Source organism: Ptychodera flava (assembly GCF_041260155.1).
Source record: "Ptychodera flava strain L36383 chromosome 3 unlocalized genomic scaffold, AS_Pfla_20210202 Scaffold_25__1_contigs__length_14229661_pilon, whole genome shotgun sequence".
Classification (NCBI taxonomy): Eukaryota; Metazoa; Hemichordata; class Enteropneusta; family Ptychoderidae; genus Ptychodera; species Ptychodera flava.
In genome coordinates, this window is record NW_027248279.1 from 253,492 (window position 1) to 279,910 (window position 26,419).

Consider the following 26,419-nt stretch of genomic DNA (forward strand, 5'->3'; position numbering starts at 1 on the left):
GCGAAAAAGTGACACGCTAATATGAAACAAAATGGAGGGCCTTTGGGCCCGTAGTGGTGTGTTCCGGGCATTATACGGCCTCCACCACAGCCGTATAACGCCGGGAAAACACAGACATGTACACGGGGCTAGGCTACGAGCAGCCCAGATCAGTGGTGATCTCAACTGATAGCAATACCACGATCATTGTTGTGGCTAGCTTACTAGATCAAAATAAACCGGAGAGTTCAAATGCACTTGAATAGCACAAGCGCCAGCACTATGCGTGTATTAGCTTTCGTCTTGCCAGGGTCTAGCCGCGTACCCCTGGGCAGAGTTCAATCACGCTTTCTGAGCACAAGCATCACTAGGTATTACACTTAATCCAAGACGAGTCTGTATGTAAAAGTTTCCCATCGAGTCTGTGTATAAAACTTCCCAGCTAGCTGTATGTAAAATTTTCTTATCGAGTCTGTGTACAAAACTTCCCAGCTGGCTGTATGTAAAATTTCCCCATTGAGTCTGTGTATAAAACTTCCCAGCGTGCTGTGTCTTCAGAACAGGTTTGTATGTAAAACTTTCCCACCGAGTCTGTGTATAAAACTTCCCAGATAGCTGTATGTAAAATTTCCCCATCGAGTCTATGTATAAAACTTCCCAGCGTGCTGTGTCTTCAGAACGGGTTTGTATGTAAAACTTTCCAACGAGTCTGTGTATAAAACTTCCCAGCTATAGCTGTGCCCTCACATCGACACTGTATGTAAACTTTAGCTGTTTGTAGTTGTATCATCAGAACGAGGCCGATATATATAAATTTTGCAGCTGTGCTGAGCTAAGTAAGTTTCTAACATATAGAACCTCGTTCTGATACAGGGATACTTCATCAGAACGAGGCTGTATAAATAAGATTTTGCAGCGCTGTCAGATACTGTAAACGTCAGCAGCTGCCTCGAAAACGAGGCTAAATGTAAAATCTTCGAGCTGTATCAAAGTCCGATGTATGTATGTATGTATGTATGTATGTATGTATGTATGTATGTATGTATGTATGTATGTATGTATGTATGTATGTATGTATGTATGTATGTATGTATGTATGTATGTATGTATGTATGTATGTATGTATGTATGTATGTATGTATGTGTAGTGTGTGTGTTTATGCATGTTTGTGCGAAATTATGTGTGTACGTGTATACGTATGATGTATGTATGAACGTATGTATGTATTGTACATGTCTGAATGAATACACTCTATGCGTACGCGTATGATTATGTATATATATATATATATATATATATATATATATATATATATATATATATATATATATATATATATATATATTATAATTCCTCTCTCTATATACATTTTCCACCTTTTCTATCTCTAAAAAAGCTTGATTGTGTAAATTAACAGACATGGAAACATAAAGGCATATTTGTCCAACAAAATTTCGAGTCGCTATAGCTTTAACGTTTCCCTAGAATTGAATGTGGACGTCGTACCTGGCGATTCCGGTTGGCGTTAAAACCTAAACCTACACCTCAACGTAAGTTCAACTGAATAAATGAGTACAGTATAATCTTCGGGGAAGCAACATAGGAGGCACAAGCACAAAGGCATTCGACTAACAACGATCAATTTCTTTCATCAAAAAAAAAATCAGTTAATTCTCGCTCGGAATCAAACTTGCAGCGCGGCGTCTAACGCTGTAGCGTAGACAAGCTGTCGAGCTGTGTGCAGCGCTGTGGAATATTATGTACTTCGAAAGATGACTCAGACAACACTCAAAACAGAGTTTCCGTCAGGTAACAAAATTAGGATGTATTCAAGGGCGAGATATGTGCAGCTCCAAACATCAAAGTCCGAAAAGAAGAAAACATTGATGACCGAGATCGGGATTCACGAGTTGACACCGGCAGACACCGGTGACGGCAACGTTCTCACAGTGGGCAAAAACATGCAAAATGCAAAACTTGTGTGATATTTTGAAGCCACGGCATCTCTGAGAATGAAAATTAATGTTTCGATCGTGTCGTTGCCTTTACTTCATAAATCTGATTGTAAATATCATTAATAACTCTGAATACAACGGCTATCCGTCGGTACCACGGTGAAAGCTATGTCCTCCGATGGCCAACTTGCATTGGCATCGGCACAGCGCGAGACAATGGGATATGATTGACACGTTCACGTGACCGAATCCGTATGTTTGGTTGGTGGAGATACCATTCGATGTATCAAAATTTCAGCTTGATGGGATTTATGAATGAAAGTATCTCCTGGGTGACGGGCCGCTTTACTCATTAAATGAAAGTAATCCGCGTAAGTAAAACACAAATCACGACGAAATTCATGCAATTTGTTACAATAATTTTGATCCATCTACGTCAAAAGAAAAATAAGAAGACTGTTCATGTGATAAATATATAATCCCATGGTATTTTTCTCTGTTTGTCGTCATCTTATACTCGTGTTTTTCGCGGAGCCGCACAACTTCTCGCCTTCGGATATATATATATATATATATATATATATATATATATATATATATATATATATATATATATATATATATATATATATATATATATATATAATGTGTGTGTGTGTTTATGTACACACACACACACACACACACACACACACACACACATATATATATATATATATATATATATATATATATATATATATATATATATATATATATATATATATAATCTCACTGACGATTTAAACTAAACAAAAGACTGTATACCTCGCAAAAATTCTATGTAAATGCAACGTAACTCACATCCATGTTAAAAGTGAAACAAAAACACAAATACATCTCACCTTGTTTATTTTCTCTTTCGTTTCGCCAAACAAGGGTTGCAATAATGACAACGGCAATTGCAGCCGCTACGATCAATGGAATTAATATGGATATGGCTATTATCCACGAGCTCGATGTCGATATATCATCTATTTAAATTAAATAGCAATACGTTTGCATATACATTATATACTCGGCATTTTAAGCAGACATTCAACGATTTTCTTCCAAAATCAATAAGAAAAGGACGCTGTCATTGTGCAAATGTTGTGACAATTAATTACACAATATTTACCGATAATAAGAATTCAACATGGACGTTATAACATTAACACTAAAAGATTCAAACTTTGCCCTCAAAATTGTATTTTAAAAGATCGATAGCCTAAATATCTCTCCCGAGGTCATTGTACCTTAATAAATTTAAAACACCCTTGACCTTGAAATAATCATGGTATTTAGTCTAGCCGTATCGTGTCCAAAGATTAGACTAGAGTTTTAACGCAAGCTACCATTACTATGGTTTTATAAAGTTCCAACCTAGACTCTGACATTAAAGAAGTCTGCGAAATTGTAGGGGTCTATTTACGTCTTATTTAAATTTTGAGAAAATAACATTTCACAATGAAAACTTACTACTTACACGTATAATAAAGAGGAGCGCCACACTCTGTGTACTCTTTATTGCTACAGAAATATATGAGCAGTGCTCCAGATCCTTGTACTTGAACTGTCACTTCATCCTCACAAGGATCATCAATCCAATAGTTTATCCAATGTGTTCCGTTGTAAATTTCAACTTTAACACATGCTCCATCAGTCACAGATATGACAATATCACCGTTATCACTCACTCGTACACCTGGAATATGACATGAATATTTACTGATAAAAAGATCTATGCGGAGCATGACGTTATATGTATCCAGTTGTCGCTCCCGCCGACTTCTTCGTCTTCACAACCTTTTTTTGGTGTACAAATGTATAATAAAGTTGCGATTGTTAATGCCAATATAATTATACAAAATTACTTAGGAATACAATTTTGTAAGATTGGAATCGTGGCCTTTAATACCTGGAAAGTTATCGAATTTGATGACATCAAACGTTTAAAGGGAACTATAGAATAACTAATCTGTACATTGTGTAGGGATAAAGAGGCGCTATAATGGCACATTGTTGACGTGGTAAATTTCGTGAAAACATTTAAAAGTTACAATATCAATCGTGTTAATGTTGGTATCGGATTTCTTAAGTTAAATACTTTGCGCGGGAAATACTCACTTTCCGACTTGGGTGTTGCGGCTGTTGATACAAGCATAGATGAAAGTACATATGAGATGTGTGTTAGTTTACACTTAAAAGTTTTGATGTGGGAGAATTTCGTAACTGTCGCTATAATATCAATGACGTAAGCTCAAGATTATCCAAAGTCAACTTTACGCAATTACTATATATTAACATATTAAAAATTACGACTAAAACTCATATTTTACTACATTTAACCTGCAACTTCGTTACATATTAATGACGCCAATCATGTGGGAAATATTTACCAGTTTTTTAGTTTAGAATAAAACCACAAACTTTTGAGTGAATAGCAATGTCCTAAGTTCATAATCTGTAAAGCCACATCAAAGTGAAATATGCTTGCCACGAATGTATGAAACCTTAACTTACGTAAAGTGGAATCTATCGTCGGTTGGTCACCGTGGCTTTCACCGATGATGTTAAAACTAACAACGGTGATTTTGTATTCAGTCATAGCTAAAAGTCCATGAATAGTATCTTTTGTGTTTGTGGTTGGCTTGGTCCTTTTAACAGTTTCTTTAGATGAGTCACTTTCTAGATATTCCAACAAGAATTCTTGTGATAATCCACCATCGAAGCCCGGAGTCCATGTCAATGTTAGACTATTCTCAGTCTTGTTTTTAACCATTATATCATAGGCTGGGTATGGTCTCCCTAAAGTTTTGAATCCATAATGAATAACGACCATGGGCTAATTATTGTAGTCTAAACGATGACCTAAACCATGTATAGTTCAAGTTCATGTGGTTTTTTATTCATACTGACCATGATTGTTTATTAAAGGTCTGTCGGTCCGTCAATGTTTTGCCTTCATGTCTTATAATATATATATATATATATATATATATATATATATATATATATATATATATATATATATATATATAGAGAGAGAGAGAAGAGAGAGAGAGAGAGAGAGAGAGAGAGATGAGAGGAGAGAGAGAGAGAGAGAGAGAGAGAGAGAGAGAGAGAGATAGATAGATATATAGATATATATATGTAGATGAAAGTCCGGAGCTGGATTATTAGATTAAAACATTTATTCGCTACTCAGACTTTCGTGCATCTTGCGATGCAGTCATCACACGCGCATCTCGATGTGTTCCATTCAGAATGCCTTTGTTCTATTTTCTCATTAATCTAGTATGTATTGGTTTGTATTTGGCAGTTGCCTGATGACTGCATCGCAAGATGCACGAAACTCTGAATAGCGAATAAATGTTTTAATCTAATAATCCAGCTCCGGACTTTCATCTTCCTATAGCTCTAGTTCAACTATTGAGCACTCTGCCAGTCCGATGGAGACATCAATCTACGTCCTGCTCGTGTATATATATATATATATATATATATATATATATATATATATATATATATATATATATATATATATATATATATATATATATATATATATATATATATATATATATATATATATATTCAGCCATGTCAATACTGATATATATATATATATATATATATATATATATATATATATATATATATATATATATATATGTGTGTGTGTGTGTGTGTGTGTGGTGTGTGTGTGTGTGTGTGTGTGTGTGTGTGTGTATTGCAACATTTCAGAAACGGCTTAGCCCAAAATGATGACGTCACTATCGCAATACACAAATCAGACACATAGTTGATATATGAAGGGAGTAGGAAATGGTGTTTCGCTTATCAAAATGTCCGGAATAGAGCGAAAGTCCAGGAATGATCATGCCTGCTACTCCCATGCTATACACGAGACAAAACCGAGCACATAAAACGAAGCAATCGGAGGCAAGCATTTCAGCGCTAGGAGTTGTTAGTTCATGTAATTACGGGAAATATTCAGTTTTATTCCTGTTAAAAGTCATCTCACTGACATTTTGTACACCGAGTGCAGATTTATTTTTAAAGTGAACCCAAAGGAAATGGGTCTATTCAGCTCATTTCAATACTGAAGACCGCAAACGGGTACGTGAGAGTTGTCGAACGACATTCATATCCAAAAGACAGGGCTGCGATGACTATTTATACGTTACGGTGATATTAATTGTAAAAGAGGCATATCAAGAAGTGATGATTTAAAAGTTCAGTGTTTACCTAGGATAATAATGTCCGAGGTTACGATCTGAAAGTGATGATAAATTATTTTTTTGTTTTCGGTGCAAGAGTATGGAAGTGGACATGGAAACTTTGGGGAATGATTGAAAACAAAAGTCCACATTTTCACGATTTTCATTTTATCCCCTGTCGTTGAGTACTCGAATACTATTAACGTCTTCTTCAGTTTACCATATTTCTATGTGGAAGGACGAGTACATAAATTACACAGGAGAAAAGTGTGAATTATTAGTTATACTATGTTTTATATAATAACCAATCACCGCTACCGGGGCTCGAACCCAGCATATTAAGCATGTGCAGCTCTAGCTATTACCTATACTCTACGAGAAAAAAGAAACAAACAAAATACAAACAAACAAACAAACAAACAAATAAAGAAAACAAACATAAAACGGGTGCAGTGTTTATTTAAACATTTGGATAGTAATGCTCTGCAGGTACTGGTTCATTTATACTCTTAACTTTTATCAAGTCTAAATTGACTTTTATGTACTTTTTGACATCGCATTTCGCTCTTTGTTTATCTATTTTTGTTTCATTTGTTTCCATTGCCGTCCATTTTGAGCAGAGTTCTTATCATTTTGGCATTCAAAGAGACAACCAGAATTGTGGTTTTTTAACATTTATGTAAGTTGAATACTTCGCGTTTGATATTTTTTGTTGAATTTTGTTCTTTGCTGTTATTTTACAATACCAAATATATTTGTTCACTGGTTGCCTAATACTGCTTATATAAAACTTGTCCACAAGAAATGGAAATGCGAACAACCATCGTGAAAGATTTCACAAAAGTGACATTATGAAATGCCACCAATTACACTTGACAAAATTATTGATATATGTTCAGTATATTAACGTATATTGACGTATATGGAACACAATATTAATTGCAAACATAACGTATAACTTTGTATATTGAACATTCCGATACGTTTATATGCGTAGCGTATATTAATCAGATCATGTGTATACGTAGTGCAGATCTTAGCACATCAAGTGTACACTGTACTTTTTCATTTTATTAGTGTACCTACGTGCAAACTTAAGGTATTTGACACATGTGCAGAATCAGTATATATGAATAGATTGTTGTAAATCAAGCATTTTGCCCAGTGTTAATAAAAACGAATTTGAAAGTAGCGAAAAAATTTGTTGTGAAAGGTCCACATACTGCCACTAATACCGAATCATTGCTTCTCCTGATTTTGTTTTTCTATTTTATTTTCCAGGTGTCACCCATGATATGGCGGCCTCCTGGGTAGACACTCCTAAAAATATTGCGCAATATGCCAGTGCCGTTTCGATTGATGGGGCTGTTAACTGAAAGTATAAACAAGTCAAATATGTTGAACAAATGACTTCATCGCTCGGCTCATTTCAAACAAGCTTCCGCTAAACGAACAAATATTACTTGCTAACAAATCTAAAGATTTACCTGGCATGCATCCACATGCCTTCAATGTTGTTGGTGTGGGCGATAGTGTGAGGATCCACGAAATGAAGGGAACAATTGACGGTCAAATAAGAGAATTGATGAGAGTCGGACAACGGAAAATAAGCCATTCATTTATCAAAAATAATAGCGGAATATAGACGAATAGAAATTAAAGTATTGAATTCACGCCAGTCAACAGAAAATAAAAGCTTGCTGAAATATCGCTAGCTATATGACTCCGAACAATAATTTTCCGTCACTGTGTCTACCCCGGGTGTATCTGGACATTCATTATTTGGATTCCACATCGAACTTTTTTACATCCTGGATTCTTCAATTTCACAAAAGAGTCGGGTCACCAATCTGGTGGAAGGCATGATCGCGAAGAGAGAAGAAACAAATATCTTCACAATATCCAAACAAATCAATAACAGAGTTGGACATGATATAAGAATGAGACGAAATTATTGCCGCCATAATATGAACTAATTTACGCTAACCCTTAAATGTGTGTGTTGGTCTTTGTTCGCTTATGCTCTCTCAGTTCCAAAGATTCGGTTAGCTATCATCTGTTCCTAACTAAAACTGTGACGAAAATGAAGCAGTCGGAAAATGTGAAAGTGGTTGAAAGAATGTTATTAAGTATTCAGTGCCGCTATTACAAGTAGGTGTTCGTGTACAATGACTTTTTACATCATCACTTGTTGGCATACAATTCCTTCATCCTTGCAAACGGCAGCAGGGAGAGTGAACAGACCACGCTATTTTACGAATTGAGACCCCCCAAAGCAGAGAGGTCCACTTTTACGAGGATATCTCTGGCAAGCCATCCAAGGAGCTACGTTAGCATGACCGACCAGAGGGCAGCACAGTTACTTGACGCTATTCCGGAGGGAGAGTTTTTCTGAAAATCCAGTTCTTGGGCGGGGTAAACCAAGACAGCTGGTCCGTCAACAACAAATTTGACCAAGTCCGTGCTAAGAGGAAGAAGGGGCACAGGCCATTGTTGTCATCACTCAGAGCACAAAGCCTGGTGTACTGACTGGGATTGATAGTGTACTGTCAGCATGCGTACCCGGTCACGGCCGTAGTGTATGGCCTCTGCCCCCTCAGAGACCTAGTCCCTGCCAACCTGACCCCACTAAGAGATGAGACCTTAAGTGTATGGCCCAGCGAGTTATGGAAGCACTTTAAAGGGCCTATGACATGCCCTTACAACCTAACGTAAAATCACTCTTTGGGTCTTGAAGTAGCTTACGTCACTGTCTTGCATTGCCTATCGCCCCCTTGTCCTGATAAAACGCAAGTAAAAGTTACGGGTGTACCCCTAGCCCTACTCGTTCGACTTTTTTGGCTTTTCGAAGTTGAGCCGACGACATATCTTAATACGGGCAAACAGTCTTTCACACATTCGCAATACCATGTCCGTAAGGGTGTGAGGCAAGGGCTTTCTTTGCTCAGAACGTACACCAGCGGCAACACACGAGAGAACATTGTAAGCTTAGTGTTTAGTTTGCTATAAATAGTGTTTAGTTTGCTATAGTCACATGGTCATTTCTGCAGGAGATCACCAACGGTCACATGTCGCGTACGGCATATCGCCTCGCCGATTGAGTAAATTAAAATGACTAAAATTAAAATGACTTGTCAGGCTATGTGATTAGGTGTGATATATATAATGCTTTCGTGCAAAATCTGGGAAATAAACATTACAAGAAGGATGACAGTCGATGTCACATTCTCATTCATCGGGAAACATTTGTGCGGCAGGAACCTTCCCGTCAGCACACAATCGTGAAAGGTGAAGATGACGATTCAAAATGGCGACCGACAGAGCAGTGACAAGCTTTCTTTGTTTTTATTCATCAAAACATATACAAAATAGGCCTAACACATCACTTTTTGCAGGATTCGTTTGATCTGAAAACGCAGGGGAACACAGGTCGATTGCACCATTTGTCTCGTGCTCCAAGGAAATGATAGTTCTGTCAAAGGTCGACGTCTGACACAGCTACACTCACAGTGATAGATTTCGGAAAGGGTAGTAAATTTCGCCCAAAGCCGTTTTATAAATGACGAGCACTACGAAGTCTTATTACCATACCTTTTGAAACTTTTTTGTGTTTATCCTCAAACTGTTAACGCGGCGGAATTGGTATTTAGGGGTCAAGTTGCAAAATTTTTGACCCCGTGTAGAGTGCTTAGTAATCGGACTGCTATCACAGTAATCGGACGTCATATTTGGAAAGTGATTAGCGGAAAAACGTTGATGATTTGATACTTAAAACCCCAATTTTCATTTCGATGTGTTTTAAAAAAACTGAATGTAATATTTCGTGATAAATAGTTACGTTTAATAGACGACATAACCATATTTCGACGTGTTTGGCGCCTGGGTTGGCGCTTACCTACCGGACATATGGGCTGCCTCTGTGTTGCTTTCGGCACATTTTATCGTATGGTCTGGCTATCTTCGCCAAATTTGTATAGCCCAAAATAGCTTCCACTAAAGACTATCCAAAACGGGACAGCAGTATCACTTCACTTAATATGAGTTCACACGACTTGTAAAACGTTATCATTACGGAGCGAAGTGAGTCTGATGAGCAGCATGTGATTGAATTCCGAAAACTGAGGTCGTCTGAAAACTGTCACAATGAGTGCACTGCAGCTGCAACATGTAATGCGTTGAATCGAAACGATTAGGCGCGGGATTCTTCCACTTTTTATAAAATAAATTAAACCGTGAAAAGTTCAAACTAAGACTGATACTGTCTTATTTCATACAAAGAAATGAAACGTAGCCTTGTCGTACTTTCAAATCTGTCCAGAGCATTCTATTGCTTTGTCCACTTGCGCTGTGTTCTTCAGATTCAGAATCTGACTCTGATATTTTAACCATTCGTCCCGGATGCCTGGGGTTGCCTATCCGCCTTCAAGCCAATTCCCCTTGAAATCACTTTCTGAATTCTCGTCAACACTTGCCTCGCGGGAAGCATAGACCCTCGAGGGTCTATGCTGGAAGCAACTTGATAAGTCCCTGCAGCTGGACCGCCGGTGTGGCTATCTTCCAGTGTTTACTGGCGTCTGTGAGCACTGTTTATATAGATGACTTTGTTTGTGGTCTAATTTATGCAAGGACCGCTAAATACACTTTCTTGACAATGGCGTGGTACAAATGACGTCAATTGTACCTGTTGGTCAATATGCAATAACACTGCCTGGCTCGGGTGCGAAGAGGTCCCCTGATCACAAGGCATGGAAAAGAAGTCAAATTTCGCCCTTCGCGCACATCTTTCCAAACTGACACAACATGCAATCCGTAGACAGGTCCTCTAGCTGAGTTTTGAAGGGGAAAAAAACTTGTGAAATCATGTCATAGGCTCTTTAAAGTTGCTCTGAGGGGCAAGGGGCTGACACTAATACGACATCAGAAAATGAAGGAGTGGGAAAGAGAGTTCATGCGACTGGTGCCACCATCGGGGATGTTGCCAGACTCGAAATTATCCTCAAGAGGGCGATCATTCTGCAGGACATTACAGTTGAAAATATGGTAGAGGTAACCATCACCCCATAGAGCTCATCTGCCACAATGGCCACGCCTTAACAAAATAACTGCAATTTCCTCAAAGCATAGCGGTCTATATCTACGAGGGCGATATCTGGCAGCCCATCAAAGAAGCTATCGAGGATGAACCACCAGCGGGCTGGCCCTTGTGAAGTGGTAGAAATAAACGACTTACATTTGACCAGGTCGTATTCCAAAACGGCGGCTTCTATAGGAAACAGGAAGCCCAGGAGAGACTCCAGGTCTATGGCGGCCTATGTGACCCCGCAATCGCCGGAAAGCTTTCAGTGAGAGCCATGCGGCCAGTATATTGATCAAAGAAAAGAACTGCTGGAAGCCGACCCTAGCTAGCTTTCTTCCAGACATCCAAAAGCTTTTCGGAACATTGCCACAGCAGCATCAGGTACGCGATAGACTGCAAAATGAGGGATGGTGCTGGCATTGACATGAAGACCTGCTACCCTGTTTCCCTTTAGGGCCTTGGCGAAGACAAAGCCTATTTTAAGTGTTTTGGATACCCCTTCCATGATTCAAGTAGCCATCAAGGGTCCTCTTCCAAAAGACATTGGCACTGGCTTTGCGGAGGTCCAGGAATGGAATTTCACTAAAGATGCCCAACCATTTCATCCCATGTCGCACGGAAAACACTTTGCTGAGAACTGCAGGGCCCAAACATAGCTTCTGCCTTCCTGACACTCTGCCAAAAGTCGAGAATCCATTTAGGATTCTTCTGTATATTGTTCTGGATACTGCAAGAATCCACCAGAATACTAGTATTACATTATGTATTCCTCCGGAATCCACTTACAATCAATCAAGCAATGGATTCTGTTGGATACGGAACATTTTTTAAGAAACCATTGTTTGTGGATTCACGTGTAAACCATTATATGTATATTCAGGATACTGCTGGATTCACATGTGTAATCCATTGTATATTTCAGGATACTGCTGGATTCTCTAATTTTTAGAGAATCAATGGTTCAGTACTTTCACCTGTTTGATTACATAATAATGGGAGGGACAGTTACCGCATATATCATTCTTATTATAACCAATTTTTACATAATTATCCAACACTGGCTTCTGGGGAACTGGGAGGTGGTTCCTTAAATAACATCTGGAAACTACTACTTCAATTTAGATACACAAATCCAAAATCACTCTAAATGATTTCTTCTTTATTCAAAAGGAATGTGTAAATGTTAGTAAAATAGATAAAAGGCAATATAAAGCATAAAGTAAACTACACTGATTAAAAAAATACACACAAAAAAAAACCATTCACAACAATCTCCCGAGACACATATAAAGTTATCTTCAATACTGTCAAAAAGAACTTCCATAACCTTGATAACTCTTATATCAATTAATGCAGTCACTTTTTAATATGCCTGGGCCTAACAGGGAGAAATATGGTCATTACCCTATTGACCTATATACAAAATTTTGAAGCAATCTGTTGACCTGTTTCAGAGAAATAATTTTTGACAAAAACAGGAAAATAACCAACAATACAATAAGCAACATAAAATCTGCTCAATTAAATCCCGTGACAATTTTAAATTATAATAGAATTCATTGTTTCACGGCCAAATCTGTAAAAATAAAACCTAGTGAATCATTTTTCCCAAACAGCAAAACAGCGAAATTAGATCCTGGTGAAAATTAATGCTTTTTACAGTATGTTGTAAATTTTGGCAATACCTTAAAAGATATACATGTTTAGTATTTTCAAATAATGTACATTTTACCTTGTGTTAATCGAGATGTGCAAGCTAATGACTGTGTAATTCACCAAATTACAAGATCAACTACATGTACCTTTTAATTATAGGAATAAAAAATTATGTCAAGAGTTTCTTGATTGAAAATGAAGCACTTAAGCTATCTACACAGGAAAAAAGGCAGACACATACCTGTAACAGAGGCTAATCAGTACCTGCAATGGGCCTAGAGAAATAACCTTTGTTGCAAGACCAGTAAAAATATGTCAGATATTAAGGTCTTGTGTAAATCCTTATTCATGGTGGTACAGGAATGTATACAATGCTGTAATTTCTGACTGTATCAAGACCTATGATTACAGCACTGAACCACCGGTGTGTGTACAGTGGTGTGTCAGCTTTGAATTTATAGCGCCTAAAAATTTGGATGGATTTTAGGGTGCAAATTTGTTGTACAATTGGCAAAAATTAATAATAGAAGCGGAAAGAAGTGTTATTGTTTAAACAATAAAAACATTGGTGGCGCTCTCCGTAGCAGCCTTACGTTGTTCAGCGCTCCGCAAGTTTTATGGTATTTTAGCAGCCCTGAGCCTTTTAGCCATCAAAAACCTTTTTATCGTGTGCAACAGCGATGCAGGTGACCGTTTGGACTTCTAGATTGGCTTTATTGGTGTGTTTTGTTGAGTTCTTTTCGAAATTCTCATCTGGTAGCCAAGCCATCGATCAAGCCATGAAAATACAATATGGCTGTCATGAACTTCTCGCACTACGGAGATCTTCCCCGGGTACGCTTATGACTACCTTAGATGAAATCCCTCTACAGGATTCTGCCACTGGAAGTTGGCGGTCAAAAAGATTGAAAAGACCCTGCTTAAGAGAGGTGGCTATGTGAATTATCTTCCTTCATCGCGGAAAATTCCTAAAGTTATCGGCGTTTTTTCACGTCATGCCGAGAACAAGTTTGTTTCAATTCCAGCCAGAAGTACAGTGCTAACTTCAGTAAAAAGAGTTTCTTCATATTGTTTATGTGACTGTGAAATTTTACTCTGTTGGAATGCAAGATCGATGGATGGTAAAGTTAGTGCTCTATGTGCTTCGATTATTTCCAACACTACGGATATTTTTATGATTAGTGAATCCTGGATTACGGATTAAAATCGTACCCTGGTAGAAGCAGATTTGTCATCTTCCATATCAGGCTTTTATATATTGCAAGCACCGCGTTGTAATCGGAAGGGTGGAGGTATAGCACTGATAACAACATCTAATCTGGAAACTAAAAAGAACAAGTGTACCAAGTTTAAATCTTTTGAAGTCATGGATGTGAATATCTCTACAGGCAGTTCTGCTCTTTGTGTCATCATCATTTATCGTCCACTGTATCAGCGAAACATAAATTCACCGTGAAATGTTTTATCCCGGAATTTGCACTTTATGGAAAGCCTGTTACTTGCACCTGGTCGCCTACTGATTGCAGGGGGTTTAATATTCATGTGGATGATGCAAATGACAGTGATGCTTGTCAGTTTGACGATCTCATTCGATCTCTCGGTCTAACTCAACATGTATTCGGGAGTACACACCGGAACAGTCATACTCTAGACCTTGTGTTGACCCGAACATCTGAACCATGGCTTTGAAATTTCATAATTGACAACAAAATGCCATCCGATCATTCTGCTGTCCATTTCACGTCCATGGTCACTCGTCCCCTTATACAAGAATAACCAGGAACAACGCAACATCAAGAGCATTAATTTAATGAATCTTAAACACTCAATTTCAAGTACACTTAATCATCCGGAGTCGATCAATGAAATAAATGAGCTGACAGAAGTTTACAATTCTACATTGAAAAGTTTGATGGATTTGCATGCTCCTGCCAAACAGAGAACCATTGTGCAGAAACCCCGTGCCCAATGGTTTACAGAAGACCTACTGGCTAAGTATAAGGCCCTGAGATCACTTGAACAAAAGTGGCATTCTTCTCAACTGAAATTGACAGACAGATTTTTATCGCTGCTCGTGTTGAGTATAACAGAGAGTTGGATTGGAGAGAGCGACTTTTCATCGAAGTAAAATTGAAAACGCAAATACTGAGGAACTGTTCCAATTTGTTGATGACATTTCCGGTGCAAAGAAATCTGCTTCCGACATTCTCCAAAATAATCATGAACTATCTCAACTACCAGTGCCTTTGCAACGTTTTTTGAACAGAAAATAGTAGACATTCGCAAAAAACTTGAAAATGCTAGTCCTCTTAGTATCGAACCATTCTTGTATCAAAACTCGTTCTCCATTCTTGAACCTTTATGTATTGATGATGTAATTTCTATTGTTAGTAAGATGCCTTCTAAATCGTGTCAACTAGATCCAATGCCCACACAGCGGTTAAAGCATGTGTAAATAACTAGCCCCATTACTGCTCCGTATTGTAAATTCTTCTTTTTCGTCTGGTGTTTTCCAACTGATTGCAAAACAGCCATTGTTCGTCCACTCATTAAGAGAAGTGAACTTGATTGTAATACAATGAAAAACTATCGTCCTGTATCAAAATGTAGTTTTCTGGACAAGTTTTTGGAGAAGTGTGCCTTTGTTCGTTTAAATCGTTATCGGTCCGAAAATTCTCTGTACGGTCGTTTTGAGGCTGCTTATCGCGAGGGGCACGGCACTGAAACTGCACTTATACGCATGTTGAACGATGTCATGCTCGCTCTCGATAAACACCAACATGTCGTCCTGGTTCTTTGGATTTGTCAGCGGCATTTGACACCATGGACCATAACATTCTACTGGGTAGGTTACGCTCTCGTTTTGGTATTCAAGGGGTTGCTCTAAAATGGTTTGAATCCTTTCTGAAAGGTAGAACACAACAGGTGTCTGTCAAGTCGATGTTATCTATCAAATGCATTTTAAAGTATGGTGTACCTCAGGGTTCAGTATTGGGTCCTGTCTTGTTTGCTGTGTACATGACTCCGATTGAGGATATCATCACGCGTCATGGTTTAAATTCTGTTATATATGCAGATGATTCTGGATTGTACATTGCTTGTGACATCCTTACCAGCTCCACAATTGTTCAGCGTATAGAAGCATGCGTCGATGAAATTCGTAATTGGATGATGTCCAATGAGTTGGCACTTAATGATGGGAAGACAGAGGTTGTCTGGTTTACACCCCGAAATTGTACGGTTGGTTTACAATTTGGTTCTATGAATGTACGAATAGGTGAGGCCACGATTTCGCCATCCACTGTTGTACGTGACCTTGGCGTAATGCTTGACTCGTTAGGTCTCATGGACGAGCATATTCGCTATGTTTGTAGGTGGCATCTCATTCACTTTGGCGGATAAGTAAAATTAGAAAATTGTTAGACCAGCCCAGTGCTGAAAAATTGGTTCACGCTTTTGTCACATCGAAGTTAGATTATTGTAACTGTCTACTTTTTGGCCTACCTGCATATAAATTGAGCAAGCTTCAACACATTCAGAACTCTGCTTCTCGTTTGGTAATGGACGGAAGATGGGCCGTCACATTGATAGGACATCTATACTCAAGGAGTTACATTGGCTTCCAGTAGAAGAACGAATCTGTTTTAAAATCTTTGTTTGGTTTTTAAAATTGTCCATCAAGATGAATTGGTTCCAAATTACTTATCAGAACTAGTAACAATGATAGCCCAGTACATAATACCAGAAGGAGTGTCGGTGTAAGATTGAATCCATTTTCTGTCAAAGATCACGGGAAACAACTTTCTAGAATATATGGTGACAGAGCTTTTAGCGTGTATGCCCCTAAACTGTGGAATAGTTTGCCGCCCGAACTTCGGATGATAAAGAAATTCGCTCTTTTTAAGAAGTCCCATAAAACCATTATTTTTCATCAATGCTACTGTTGACTTGGATATAATTTTTACCTGCATGTTTTATAGTTTATTTATTTTTATCATTTTAGTGAAATTTAAAAATACTTTCTTTGCTGTTTTTAGGTGGGATCCTTTAGTCTAGATTTTAGCTTGCTTTATTTATCGATTGTTTTTAATTGCACTCTTTCCTCTGGGAGTTATTTTGTATTTCTGCGTTTATTTTAGTTCTTCCAGTATTTTCTGTAATGTACAGACCACTGAGACAAGATGTGTAGTGGTCTTTAAACAATAAAATTATTATTATTATTATTATTATTATTATTATTATTATTATTATAATTATTATTATTTCAGACCATGTTAGAGATCAGTGTTCACAGCACTGTGTACAGGTGTTGTAACAGGTAGAAATACAGCCATATGTTAACAGTAATGGATACAGACTTGATACAACTCCTTCCGTGTTTGCTGACGCAGACCTGTATCACAGTTTGTATCAGGGCCTGTGCAGGAACTGTCACAGGGGCGAATTTGTTTTGCAGTGTATGTTTAAATAACTCTTACTTATCACATACATGTATGTGTACTGTTAAATCGTAGCTTTTGTTCAACTCATCAAAATCTTAAAAACTGGCAAAAATTGCTCTGAAAAACACAATCTTGCATATATCAGGACAAATTGATTACTGCTTACTTATATTATCCTAAGAAACCTTCAGGTAAGATTTCAAAGCAATCTGACAAGCAATTTCAGAATTTTTTTTACAAGAAATAGAAAAATACCATCAATAACACGGTGTGCCTCACATTTGTTTCAGCATGTTTAAACACTGTGTCTGCACCTTGATAATTCTTGAGGACACAAAATCAAGATACGTCAAAGTGACAAATTTCATCAGTACTTCAAAGATGTACTGGTACAGTATTTATGATTTATGCCTTGGTTATGCAAATCTTTGCTTGGTGTCAACTGACCCGTGCCGGCTAATGACTGCATATTTCACTGAACTTAAAACACCTGCTCTGTATAATACTTTTCAAGTAAAGCAATTAAAATTGAGAACAAATCAATTTTGACCAACAGAGGAATGATGGATATCAAAAAAGCTATGTATCACTGTTCTGTCTCACACAATTGTCACTGAACTGTTTCTATTAGGTAGGTCTCTCACTGGCTCTGTCATACTTCCTCTGCAGTATGTAGTGTCTTGAATTAGAGTATTTAAGCATTCGCTGATTGAGTATGTCTATCAAATCGTTTAGTTTGTCAGATTGCCAAAACGGCCACGAGGCAATTGTCCTTCTATCTGGTGTAACCTCCTCAACAGACATCAGGTCTGCAGCTACATCATTCCGGAAACTCTTCTCATCTGCATTGATCACTGCACTTCTCCTCTTTGAAATCTGTAGGTAGAAATGATAAATGATGGTTATTTAAAATAATGCAAAAATTGAGATGAATTGTGACGGTATATATTTAAAGGTCACTGTCATAATTAGCAATATTGTACATTTGATATTTTAAGATCAACTCCGTTCCACCTATGCTTAGGGAACATAAGGAAATTCATGTATCATTTTAACATTGGCATCCTTGTCCAACGACCTTTGAGCACATCAGAATAGAACTGTCAATTTACATTACCCTCAACTGAAGCAAGTATTGCTTTGTTGAAATTTTATTTGAACCAATAAGTACATTTTTACAATTATTGTGACAAAATTGTTGGCTTTGTGTATCTAATAGTGCTAACTGTGCAAAGACTCTCACCCGTACTACAATATCCCGTGAGTCATTCTGATTGTACCAACAGAGATTCCCTAGTCAAGCCAGGCATAGCTCACATGTAATGAGAAAACTGTAGACTACTAAAAATAAAAAAATTGAAAACATGCTTTGAAGGAGACTCACTGTCAATTACCATTTAAAATGATTTTTAAATATCATGCATTATTTAGAGGACATATACATTTACATAATTTTCAATAAATTACATAACCAGCCATACAGAAGAGTTTGAAGTAAACAGAGATACTTAAAGCATGGACTGAGAGTTATTGAATACCGTTCAATAACTGTCAGTCCAGCCATCAAGTCAATACTAGTTCAGAACTATATCCTTGTTCTCAGAAGGTTCTCAGCGGGTGCAACACTAAAGCTGTTTTGACTATGCAAAATGTTGTTTTTTATGAAAATGTATATTAAGTTACATTTTCTGAAAAAAAGCAAGAGTTTTCTTGCACACAGCTGGTTGTTCGGAAACAGTTTCGTACTTCATTGATTCCTTCAATATCATTTTGGCAAGTGTCAGCTGACAGTGTTAAAAAGATCATATTAGGTTTGACTATGCTATTATTGTTTGTCATGTTATATACATTGTGTTTGAAATCATCTAAGAGCCCCTTAAGTTGTTTCAACACTACGCTTCTCTAAAATAATTTGCAGGACTAACACATTTCCTTGTGATCTCAAATTAGACATTTGATAGGCTGCAAACCGGAGTAGGGGCCTACAGTGGTCCCCTGTTTTGACATCCAAGATCGAACACTGACAGAGGTGAATGTTTCCAACTGTGACGTTGCATGCTCTGTTCCTTAGCAATATTACCAAAATCAAAAGACTGTTAAAATGTGAATTTACTCATCATATATTTCACAAATGTATGGTTTCCTACTGCAGTCAAAGCCAATAATTTTCAGAGCTGAAATAAATTTGTGAAAATACACTAATTTTCGTTGTGTGTGTACCCTTGTTATTAAACCCCGGCTCGAAAGGGCCTGGGATAAGGAACAACTATGGTCACATGTTAAGAAGATTATGAGGTGTTTATGTCTTTGTTTTCCTTTGAAATTGCAATCGTTATATAAATATGTTGCGAAATTTTTGGATTAAGTCCGCACCGGGCTTTAACTACCAGCTTGGAGAGTATATGCAATTTTGCACGAAATAAAGATTGCGCTGTGATTAAATATTTGCCCAAACATGCATACACTTAGAATACTTTGCATATCTACACTGAAATCGTCACATCAACGGCACTGACAAGTCTAGTGTATAATGCAGAGCACTGAATGTTTTCAACTTAGACATTGTATGTTCTATGTCCTTAGTAATATTACCTATTTGTGAAAATGGGGGAAACCAAAATGAATGTTAAAATTTGAATTAATTGTCAAATGTTTCTCAAAGGAATGGTTTTATAATGCATTAAAAGCTCATATCCCTTCAGATGGTCAAATTCAGAGAAAACCAGACAGAATGGGAAGATATTATGAGGCCAACAAATTTCAAGAGTTACATGTACAGCTGATGGGACTTTCAACATGCTACTTCATCTATTAACTTCGCAGCATTTGTAACCTTCTAAATTAACACTATTGTTTGACTTGGGAAATAAGTTGACAACATGGATATTATGCCTCCAATGACTATTGATGAGGACAAACAAATCAGGGGGCTCTTTTCCCCCATTTAGCCCACAATACAAACATAAATTTTGAGCTACAAGAATAAGGAGGCTTGTGGGATTTCATTCAAAAATCTATCAACATATTAAATTGATTGAAGTTTAAAAGAAAACGAAGGATAAAAACACCACATTCATGGCAGCCATTTCAAGTAGATCTAAAAGATAGAAGGTAAAACAATCATATGTTCCTGGGTTTACTTTTCACAGGGCCTGGACAGAAATCACGGGGCCAAAGGCAACCATCTTGGAAGGGTTGCTATAGTCAACAAAAGCTTTTTTGAAGGATCACACATACCTTTTGGGGCAGGTTCATCGTTTTTGCACTACTACCTCAACCATACGAAGACAAGAAGTGGCCGATATTGTCCTTTATTGTAAATTATCAAATTATAATATATTGGAATCAGTTGGCAAAATATTGACAATTTTGCACTATAAAACATGCATTACATGTCCATCTACACATTTTTAATAATTTATGTAGTTTTTGTAGTTGGAATTTGGAGGTAACACTGCATAAAATCCCTATAATACTTACTGTATTAACATGGATTATTGCCTGTATTTTAGCTGAAGAGTGCATATACAGATGAATACAGTCAAGAATCCATTTTTTTGTATTCAGCAAGCCTGTATTCATGTTGATTAATGTGAATTCACGTGTATTATACTATAATACAGGCTACTCATTAATGTGAATTAATCTGAATTATCGGGTTTTCATGCAGTTGTAAAAATACACCTTAGTAAAAGAAATTGATATTTTGATTCCATAAAAACTGTTGATTCACTCACTGTCCCTCCACCCACCAGTCTCGAAACGAGACATATGCGCTATTTTTATATAGGTGTTAATCGCTTTACCGTAGGTACGAAGCGCGTTGTGGATGTAAATACGTGCTTGGGGATCCCATCAGTAGTGTTTGGCAACATCTTGCGGTGTGGAGTATTCTTATTTATTATAATTTCTTTGCTCTTCAGGTAACTTTGCTACCACAGCCAGTATTTCTGATACAACTGAGAAGCCGTGTTTATTGAGAGTATTTTCTTTTTAGATTTTCGTCTTTGATTTTCCGTGTTTTTCTGTCGAATTTTCATCCACCAAATTTGACCTCGCTAGGTAGGAAGAGGCACCTTGTAGAATGAAAGTCCTTCCCCTTTCACTTGTAGAAATAAGAAGAAATCGAAATGACTTTGGCGTGATCAATCAGCCATGAGATTTAAAAAAATGGTAATATGCGTCTTTTGTTGTTTACTCTGTTCTGTTTTAGAAAATGCCCGAGCCTTCGATGATGCATTTGTTGTTAGAAATCAAGATGGCGGCCACCATAGGTCGGCAATGCGTTTTTTTGAACACGAAAATTGCCAATCAACCCGTAAAATTCCTTGTGAAATTTGACTTGCTCGATGTATGCCTTCCTAAAAGTTTATTTTCTTGAATCGATTTTCATTCTAACATTACTCGAAGTTAATGCTTTCGCTGTTTCGGAATGCTGTGTGACTTTGCTTTGACGCCATTTTGAAATTTTGATCGCGCAGGTTAGTTTTTCAGTTTTTTCCTCCCTTCCATGTATGAATCTAATCCAACTCAGCAAATTTCTGTCATTGAACATTAAATTTACGGTATTTTACGAATGTTGAGACAGTTATTTTGTTTTTTCCCTACGAAATGATGATTTTTGGGATAGTGATTTTGTTTGTGTCTTTGTTTATCCGTTTTAAGACTCAGGGGTACAGCGGCGTACAGTTGTCTTGCAGCTATTCCTTGCAAGCTCAATCTGTTTTTGAGGCCAAAAGGCTACGCAACAGTTTTAAAAAGAAATGAATTTTTATGTAAAAATGTGAAAGAACCTTGAGGCTACCATCTCAATACCGAAACGTTTGTGTTACAATATATATCCATCATGACAAGTTTATTCAGCGAAATCGCTGTAGTGAATGTCGCAGTGCATTCTGGTCATTTTGGTTAAAATTAGCATATTTTTCATGCAAATCTACTTGTCACCTCTAAGGTCACCTTAAAGGTGTCAGAGATTCACAGATTTTTTATAATTGATATGTTTACCTGCAATCCGGTTTGGAGCAAAGAAACAGGAGCTGTTTCCAGACCAGAGGGTGGAGAGACGGTGATTCACTACACACTGTATCTATGAGGAAAAAATTAGATCTTATTTTTCAATACAAAAACAAGCCACATCTTTGTATATATAGATGCTGGATTATTGGTATTAATGTACTTAATTAGGCTGAGCTGGTTACTTGTGAATGTGTGTGCATGAAATTCGGTTTTTCGAATATTACCGGAATGTTGATGCCTATACATACATTCTGCTCTCTGGAAATCTGCGATAGATATATCTATCTCCATCACAAGTTAAATCTATGCTTTTAAAATGTTGACAAATGATATAAATATACACGGTGACAATAGCGTTTGAAAGCAGATGCGAACAACAATATGCTATTTGACTTTCATCCAAGTGATTACATTATCTATTTTAAAGGTTTAAGGTATGCTTTAAAGTTCAAAGCTCAAAAAAAAATACGTCAATTATTATTATATTATATCACTGCTACCATGCGCATTCTGATTGGTCGAGAGCTCATTCCCCCGATGCTAACATACAGTTTTAGCACTGATTGCAGTGCTAAGACGGGCCTCTAAACCAGCATTTTCGAAAATTGCCCGGTCGGTGCATTTGAACGTACCTATCTAAACCATAGACCTCCGAGAAAGACCGAAACAGTCCACTTTGTTTCAAAGACCGAAGACCGAATTTGATACCCAGATAAAGTGTGGTTCTGTAACTCACCTCTTGGTGTAAATAAGTTGGGATCGATGATGAAAGACATCTCTGAAGCAGCACGTTTGGGGTATGATGCACACAAATATTAGGGCGACAGCGCACCGTGCACTTTGCGGGAGTCGAGACGGGTTATATCCTAGTACCGCTCTTTAAAATGAAGATAGTGTTCGTTCATACACAAATAAATTGACACTTCCTCACAGTAACGGTATGTCAGATATTATTTACCAAAGTTTGGGCTATAACAGTTTGGGATGTCCTAACGATGTAGACCAAGAAGTTCAAAATAACAATGGGATGACTCCTGGCGACTGCGATGATATTTGACATCAAATGCAACGAGCAGTGTCAGCGTCCAGCTCTCCCTACGGGCAACACACTCAGAATCTGCAAAACTGTTCATCACAGTTGCAGTCATCGCAAGTCTGGATTATTTTAAAACTGCTTGTTTTCTGGTACAATTAACGTCCAAATTATCCATCAAAAATAGATCCTGTAACTTCACTGTGCCACCACTAAATGTCGCTACGGTATGCGGTACAGAATAAGACAGTTCTGTTTTTAGTATGCCAAAAAAGCCAGGACTATTGTTCTTATGTAAATTTACGAAAAAAATGTTACTTTTTTTCTTTTGATTTGAACTCTTGACCCATTTTCTGTGTGAGTGCATCAGGTATTTTTGACAAGTATCGTTCGTGTAGTCGTGTGCATGCGAATAAAATGCAATGTCGATATGGACGTAATGCGTATTTATCGTAGGATACTGTGTGCCTGTACGAAATCCCAACTGATAAAACTGCTCGGTCTCGGGCGCAAAATTTCCGACGTTCGATCTCTCAGACGTCCGTTTCTGCATTTGGCGCTTAGAGTGATGAAAATACCCAAGTAAGACATAAATACACGCAAGTTCATATAAAAAATAGCAATAACTCGATTTTGGTACAATTCGCTCCATATAGCACTCGCCTATCGGCTCGTGCTATATGTCGCGCATTGTACCAAAATCTCGTGTATACCTCTCTTGCGGCAGGGGTTATTGCTTAAATAAAACATTAACACAGACTGTGGCACAAACAGCGAATGGAAATTGGGGCAATCTTCCTTGAAAACATTTTTGAAGGGTGATTATTCTACATTTTCGAAACACCAACCAACACCCCAACCCCCCTCCCCTTGTAATTTATGTACAGTCCCTCACCGGGATCAACACTCCATCCCGGATCTATTGCACGGCGAACACGAAAAGGTCATATTACCATAAAGTTGCCTTGGAATTAGATGTTCATAGTTCAATTGAAATTATCAGGTTATTGATGATTTAAACAACACAAAATTTAGACATTTTGCAAGATAAAGACATGCTGAACACGCTTAGACGAAATGGAGTAGACGTATGTAAGACACTTGGACTGTTAGACGAGAAGGAGTAGACGTATGTAAGACACTTGGGCTGGTTAAGAATAAGAGAGCAACTATACATACCTGGTATTCTGTACACGACCACCGTCCAGCTGATGCAGGACTCAGCAGCTATTGACGCCTTCAAGTGGGTGTCGACATTTCGGTGGTGCAAAAAGAGTTGCATTCTTCTGTCCAAATTGCTAAAAGGCATTATCGAGTTTCGTCCCGATTGAACGGAGAATAAAAAAATGCTGCTTGTCAAACCATTGAGCTTTTGGTAGCTCTATGGTTGAACTGGACGATGTAACTTCATGGCACGATTGACGACTCACCAGTTGAACTAGATTAAACGTACAGAGTAGCCATTGAGATGGTCAAGGTTTTCAAGGATAGACTTTGTAGACATTCCTAAACGAGCTACGGCCAACAATTGCCGATTTTAATTTTTACATTTATGACACGAAATGTCTGCATGAAATACATTCTATGGTCGAGTAAGTTTAGCTGGCTTGCACAAAATACATTCTTTACCTTTAATACATTTTTGACATTTTTTGCACAAAAGGTCTGCACGAAATACATTTTATAATCGGGGCCGGTCTAGATGGGCTTGCACAAAATACATTCTTTACATTTAATACATTCTTTACAATCAATACACTTTTACATGTTTTACATTGATAAAAAGGAAGTTCTGCACGAAATACATCGTAAGCTCGGGCAGGTTGTAGATGTGGCTTGTAATAGTTCTAAATGGGCGAAAATTGTCCTAGCACAACGTAAATTACCGCTGAGCGACGCTTAGAACAAGTTTGACACGACAAAGTGTTACACAATCTATTGTTATTGAGCACCCATTCACACCTATGGCCATTTGAAGTCCAGAAAGTTAAACCACGGCCCCTGTAATGTGTCTTACGTGCGGACATTTTTGGGACAAAATGTATTAATTGTACAGAATGTATTTCAGGCAAGGTCTGCCTAAACTCACGATGAGGTCGGACTGTCCCTCCTAACCAAGTCCTGATAGTTTTGTGCGGACATGTTATGAAGAAAAAGCCTTTAATTAATGTAAAGAATGTAATTTGTGCAGATCTTTCTTGCAAAGAATTTATTAAATGTAAAGAATGTATTAAATGTAAAGAATGTATTTCCTACAAGCACAGCTATATCTGACCCGACCATAGAATGTATTTCGTGCAGACCTTTCATGTAATAAATGTAACAAATGTATTAAATGTAAATATGCATTTCGTGTAGACCTTTCATGTACTAAATGTAAGAAATGTAAAGAATGTATTAAATGTAAAAAATGCATTTTGTGCAAGACCGGCCCAAACTCCCGATGGTGGCCGATAACTCCCGAGGAAAGGCACAAGAGTTTGGTGTATTTTGTTGAAAAATTGTATTAAATGTAAAGAATGTATTTCATTCAGACCTTTCATGTAATGAATGTAAAGTATGTTAAATGTAAAGAATGTATTTCGTGCAAACCTTTCATGTAAAAATGTATTAAATGTAAATAATGTATTTCGTGCAGACTTTTCATGTAAAAAACGTATTAAATGTAAAGAATGTATTTCGTGATGGATAAATGTAACAAAAATGTAAACGTGCAGAATTCTTGACTACTGGCAATGGATGAACAAGGGATGCAGCATCATTGGCAACTTCAGGCAGGGCAACATGGTCGGTTGAAAAATACTGACCTAACGGCTGATGAAAGACAAAGCAGAGCTTGACTTCCTTGTTAGACATACCCACCAATGTGTCAGCCAGGTTGGAGCACTGATGAGATGTCTCATGGGCGACATCCCTGTTTATGATGATGGCGAACAACATCAACCTTCTCTCCATGCGTTCAAGATTTGAACCCAATGAGGCTGTCCAGGTGGCCACCGACACTATCTTCGTC